This window comes from Solanum stenotomum, unplaced genomic scaffold (genome assembly GCF_019186545.1).
Source record: "Solanum stenotomum isolate F172 unplaced genomic scaffold, ASM1918654v1 scaffold13775, whole genome shotgun sequence".
Taxonomy (NCBI): Eukaryota; Viridiplantae; Streptophyta; class Magnoliopsida; order Solanales; family Solanaceae; genus Solanum; species Solanum stenotomum.
In genome coordinates, this window is record NW_026022706.1 from 9,637 (window position 1) to 16,325 (window position 6,689).

General features: G+C 35.8%; 1 long non-coding RNA gene and 1 pseudogene across 1 annotated transcript; one reads left to right on the forward strand and one right to left on the reverse strand.

The window, feature by feature from the left end:
* Window positions 1-1,857: 1,857 nt before the first annotated feature.
* On the forward strand, window positions 1,858-3,195 carry LOC125850102 (uncharacterized). The gene is made up of 3 exons (XR_007444745.1): window positions 1,858-2,050; window positions 2,697-2,763; window positions 2,847-3,195. It is a non-coding gene; the product is annotated as an uncharacterized LOC125850102 (long non-coding RNA).
* Window positions 3,196-3,595: 400 nt separating this feature from the next.
* On the reverse strand, window positions 3,596-6,117 carry LOC125850101 (uncharacterized; annotated as a pseudogene).
* Window positions 6,118-6,689: the final 572 nt, after the last annotated feature.

The window sequence follows — 6,689 nt, forward strand, 5'->3', positions numbered from 1 at the left end:
CAGGTCATACGTAGTTCATTACAATATATAATTTTCTAACTACAGAACATAAGACGATTACAGATAAAAGATGCAATTACAAGGAAAAAAGTAAAAGAAACTCTGAATCTTCAAATATCATAACTCTTGATAGTATCTACATTGATTGGAAACTTGAGATGAACGTCTACGACATGTGATCCAACAAATGCATCGATGTATTTTCCAAGTGAACTATTGAGTTCTCTTTCCGAATCTTCTCTCGAATGGACCCTAATTCTGACTTCTTTGACACAGTCATCCTTTTCCAGATTTGTCGTTTATGTCTTGTTCAGATTCAACTTATTCAGATTCTCGAACTGCTTCAAGTCTTTGACAAGGTATTCGAATATCATGATCTCATCGTCATGCTCTTCAAACTCATCTTCATCTACCTCATTTTGTTCATTCAGCTTGTGACATGACATGATATTGACAGGTTTAAAAAAAAATAAAAAAATTACTGAAACTAAAAACAAAGACTGTTAGATAGAAAAATAAAGCAAGCAAAATAATTTTTGCAATATAAGAGGCTTCCATTGAAAACAAGGAAATATGAACTTTGGCTATGACCATGAGCCATTTCTCCTTTTTCAAAACATTACGAGGGAAATTAAAATATAATTAGGTAAAATAACACAAAAGGTGGGTTCTGGGCCTCATCCGGACTACCCCCGATTTTAGAAATAGCATAAGATTCATCTTTGTCTATCAAGATGAACGAGGAATCAAGAGTGGAGTGGAAGTCCAATTAAGGACTTGCTCCATTGGCTCGGCATCTCGTATGCTTGGTGTCTCGATCCTCTTCTTGGGCGCATCATCACATTCTTAAAAAAGATTCCTAATTCCTTCTCCAAAACCTTCATCATTGGCATATTCCTCCACCAGAAAGGACTGGCATAAATAAGGCAAAGACTTTGGTGGAGCATGATTAATCCCCTTCTCGTTCTGACCATCTCTTGCCACAGAAGCAAAAGCTTGATGGGGTGTCATGCTCGTAAAATTGAGTTTCTCACTTATGCTCGGAGAAGTTATAATTTTCTCAAGGTAGTCAGGACCAGCCGTAAATATTGCCTTTACCGTGCACCACTCATCCTCTGTCTCTATCATATTGATAGTGGCTCCTTCATGGTTTGGCAAAGGGTTACTGTTGATGTTGGGTGCAGTGGTACTGACCACTTTCTGGTCGATCAAGTCCTGGATCTTGTGCTTCAAATTAATACAGTCTTCAGTATCATGCCCAACACTATTGGAATGATACGCACATCTTCGATCGGCTTGGTAAAATCTTGAGCTAGTATCGACTAGCTTAGGCTTGANTGAATCTTGAGAATTGTCCAGAAATAGAGTCCTTTCCTGAAGGAGGATTGCCCTTCAATTTACAACAACTTGAGATAAAAGATTGCAAGAAACTGGTGAACGGACGAAAGGAGTGGCGTTTACAGAGACTCCCCTGTCTCACAGAGTTATGGATCTCTCATGATGGCAGTGACGAAGAGATTGTTGGTGGTGAGAATTGGGAGTTGCCTTCCTCTATTCAATCGCTTGCCATACGGAATCTGAAAACATTAAGCAGCCAACATCTCAAAAACCTCACCTCTCTTCAATCTCTATCTATTATGGGTAATTTACCTCAAATTCAGGCAATGCCCTCCTTTTCGCACCTCACTTCGCTTCGAAGTCTACAGATCTGGCATTTCCGTAATCTCCAATCACTTCCTGAATCAGCATTGCCCTCCTCCCTCTCTCAGCTGGACATCTATGGTTTCCGTAATCTCCAATCTCTTCCAGTAAAAGGGATGCCATCTTCCCTCTCTCGGCTGAACATAGATGATTGCCCTAATCTCCAATCCCTTCCAGTAAAAGGGATGGCCTCTTCCCTCTCTAAACTATCTATTTCAAAATGTCCATTGCTCAGACCACTACTAGAATTTGACAAAGGGGAATACTGGCCAAATATTGCTCAATTTCCCATCATAGAGATCGATCGGGAATTCATGTGATGATTAAAACGAATGGCTCTCCAACTGATGTAAGCTATTCTTTTCCCTCAGAAGCTTTTTATTTCTATTTACTTCACTTTGTTTTTTTGTTTATTCTTTTCATTTTTAATTATGGTCTGCTCATCCTCAAACACATTGCTTAATTTATATTTAAGCTCCATAGAGAATCTAAATTTTTGAAAAGATAATCAGGGATAACGATAACAAGTTTTAGGAAATAAGTGCAACTTCCATTGTCAGAATAATTAGATGTTATATAATTGTATATTTCTTGGATGGGGCAGGTATTGGATTCATTTCTCATTGCATATTGGTTTATGCTCTTACCGTGTTTTAATTCACGTCTCAATTGCCAAAGAAATTATATGTAGCTTGTGCCACCATGTTTAATAGAAAGTTTTTAGTTCTTGTAAGCATCAATGATCCTATGCTACTAGAAATTTTAATAGGTAAAAGAGGCAGACAAAAAAGCTAAACATCCTTTTTCTTTCGTATAGCGACTAGACAACTACACAGGGCAATGCTTGATGTAAGGAATTCAGATATACATTTGCAGGGTGTTTATCCAATGAGTAAGAAAATCATTGTCTTCAGATAGCTTCTCTTGCATATACTTTTGTAATTTTAATTTGAATTGTGTTGTTGCTAACTTGAACATGTTCTGTGCTTAATCAGATGTGGATTTTGAAGGGCGAGTACGACAAGTCTGGTCCATCCATTGTCCACAAGAAGTGCTTCTAAGGTGCTGCTGCTATTCTTACATCTGTTCGCGAGTTCGTTTTTATATTTTTGTTCTTCCCGCTAAAGCTATTATGTCGTCCACAGTGAGCTCAGGTCTTCTGTTATAGGCAAGTCTTTGAGATGCGGCTATCAAAGAAGGGCAATTAAAATCATTGTACCGCTGATACTATTTCATGTTTCCAGTGCGAGCCTCTTTTGTAAGTTGACAAACTCGATTTGTAAATATGTTTGGGACTCAACTAGTGGTTAGAGTATTGATTTTGTAAGATTTGTATCCAGAAAATCAAATTAGAAAGATAACTCGCGATGATTGAATAAGCTTGAAGAAGTGGATTTGAATTTCAAATCGTGTCTTTTTTTTATGTGTGTGTGTGAGAGAGAAATTTGAAGTGTTGTTTAGATTTGTTGGAATAGTCTAAAGAGATTGTCTCTATAAAATTTGAAGTCATTTGATGGAGATCTGATTAGATGATTTTGAACAACAATTGCAACTGAAGATGGATATGTATAATATTTTCGTAGTTAGCAACGTGTTATATATTTTATAGTGGATATATTATTCAGCGTTGGGTATCCACATTGGAGTCCGACTAAATTCGGATTTGCACATTTCAACGGGGTGCGCTCTTGACATGATTTTTTCCTTTCCACGGTTTATGCTCCTAAATTCTAATTAAGGGTAGAAAAATCTCAACTATTTCACCACAAATCATATGAGTTTTATTGGATATACAAGTGCAAATATTTTTGAAAAAACCCAAATAACTAAATCTTACACTCATTAACTACAACAACTAAAAAATATTTATAGCCATCAAATGTAAGTAGAAGAACTCAAATTTTGGCCATGAAATGACACCATTTTCTCACACTCAAAATGATGTTAAATTTCATGAATGAAACAATATATATTACTTAGGTTGAAGCCCCATTTTCTTCCTTGTTTTCCCAACGTATAAATCCTTAGACTTGATCATCCTGGGGACTAATCCAATGATCGTCGTGAACAAAAATTGAGCCACTGCATCTTGCCTTCCTAATGAAACAATGATCTTAGGCGATGGTTGAGGCTCATATATTGCAAGTTTGCTTTCTTTTCCTCCGCTCATCAAAAGTTTCAAGTTCTTCGCGGCCACTAGAGCATGTTTTTTAGCCGAATATCCTTGTTTAAGTTCCTGATAGCAAAGAAGCATCAGAATTCAATTGAAACATTTTCAAGAAATAAGAGATATGCAGTTTAGTGCTTACCTTAATATCAGTTATATCACCAACAACAAATATGTTTCTGTGACCCTTGATTCTAAGATTTTCATCAACCTTCAATCTTCCAAAATTATCGATTCGATCCTTCAAATACGTCTCCCTTAACCACTCTGAACCCGGTGGCTTTCCCATGCAAAGAAAATGGCAATCCGCTCTAATAGTTTCCCCAGACAAGGTGAAATATGTTCTGTTTCCACCCGAGTTGTTTGTGTTATTACTCAAATCAACAGATTGCATCAATTTCACTTCCACATTCTTGTTTTTCAACCATTCTAAAGTCTTGTCTGACGCTTTTGGTCCGATGAACTCTAGTAGTCTGGATCCGTCGTGCACCAAAGTTACCTTCTTCTGCGGAAAATCGACAGCGATTTCTGCAGCAAGTTCAACACCAGTAGGACCACCACCAACAATCAATATAGAATCAGTTTCTTTTATCTCTTCATTCTTTGCAACAACAAGAATGATGCAAAAATTAGTCGAACATCACAACATTGTTGAAAAGTGATTCAGATACTTGACCAAGTCTTCAGGAGTTTGTTAGTTAGTTTCCTTTATCTTAGTATGTTTAGATATTGTGGCAGATTAGTAGCTAATTAGTAGTTAGTGGTTTAGTGGACCTAGATTCGCCTATTTATAGGCAGACTTGTTGCTTCCATTATCAATAAGAAACAAAACTTTGCAGTAGCTTTTACTTCTATTTTTTGCTCTATTTTTCTGTTCACTTTCTCCTTTACTTCCTTTTTCTTTCCAACAAACATTTGGACTAGTAATATCATCACTAGTACATCTCAACATTCACGACAAGACAATTGATTGAATCCCGTGAAAACTTGCTAGAGGAACCGCTCAACGTATACAAAACACCCATGCTTTAGCTTTGTTTTATCATTTTCCAAAAAGGACACTAAAAACAGTCGAGCCTTGCGCTATTTTGACTAGTAATATCAAGTAGCAATCTACAACGTTAACAGGACGCTCACAAAAGAAAAGATTTAATCACTAGTACATCTCGTAAGAGAGTAAAGCAGCCACGATCAAGACAATTGGCTGAACCTTGTGACATTAAACTTGCCAGAGAAGCTGATTTAGAAACAAAGAATCTTTGCTCAACGGATACAAAACACAAATTCTTTAACTTCTTTTTATCATTTTCCAAAAAGTTGATAAACTTAGCGAGCATAAACATTTCATATGATTATACGTACAAGTAATTTGCTCGTTGGAAAGCAGACAAGATGGTAAATCCAACGAATTAAGCACATGGATGATATCTTAAAGAAGTTTTTGATGCTATGTAATATGTATACATACCTGTTTGATATTCTTCCAATCTGTCTGTTCTTGTTACAGGCAGGGGATCGTAGTGACCGGTGGCTACCACAAGATAGTCATTGGTAACTTGATGTCCATCTGCAGTCAAGACTTCTTTGTTAGTGATATTAGTGACTTTAGACACTATAAGACACCCATTGGCGAGGTAATCTTTGTGGTGGATCAATGATCTCTCCGCGAACAAAGGCTCTACCGTTGCTCTTAAGCTCGCTCATGGTATCTCGAAATAATCCTTCCTGTTAACAGTTTTTTACTAATTAAGACACATTGAACCAAATTGAAGTACACCACAATGATTGATTTCTCAGATGATCACTCAACTAATAGTTTTTATCTTCGAAAGTCATTTTTCTTCGAGATTCCAAATTTCTTCCGCAAAGAAAGTGACTTTCTGAGATAGTAACTACGGAGGCCTTTTTGCCAATTTGTTCTATTTTGAAGAATCCAAGCTTGATGGACAAAGTTATACCATACTTGTACTAGTGGAAGCACCAAATACCATGTGGAATCAATTGAGGTGCGGACAAGCTGACTCAGACATCACGATTATCAATATAATAATAATAATAATAATTAGCAAACTTAGTGAACTTACGGATCAATAAGAGTTAAATCTGCATCAAATTGAAGAGACTTTGCAATAAGGGAACCAGCAACTCCGCCACCGATCACCACCACTCTCCTCCCTCTTCCGCCATCTCCCCACTCCGGTGGATTCTCCATTATCCTCACAATTATTTTCTTCACAAAATGAAGAATTTATTTTAGAGAAATTAAAAAAGAAAAAAAGGCAATTCAAGAATTGACATAATAAATAAAGAAGTAGAAATAATATGGAAATTGTCAACTACGCGGGAGTAACAGCTGTTTAAATTAGTAATATTATTAATGACCAAGTCATGATGAAAAGGACAAAGAAAATAACATCTTGTTTGAATGGTTGATACCTGTATTATTATTATTGTTGCGTTCCATTGTTCGTTTAAATATAATATTTATGTATATTTATACATATGTTTTGTTTTATAATTGATTTGATGTGATTGTGTTGGTATCTTATTCTTTTTATTTTATTTTTATTTATTATTTCGTTTGCTGCAATTTATGTGGCACAATTTGAAATTCCAGAGTCAAAGATCGTGAATTTGGGTAGAAATTTTTTTGAAATAAAATTTACTTATTTGGAAACTACGTAGGAAGTATTACTCTTATAAGTTATCGTAATTGACAATTCAAAATATATGAAAAAATTACGATCAAAGAAAGATTCGTTTTGATCTTGATATTAGAAAAATATCACATAAATTGAGACAATAATAATCATATTTTATC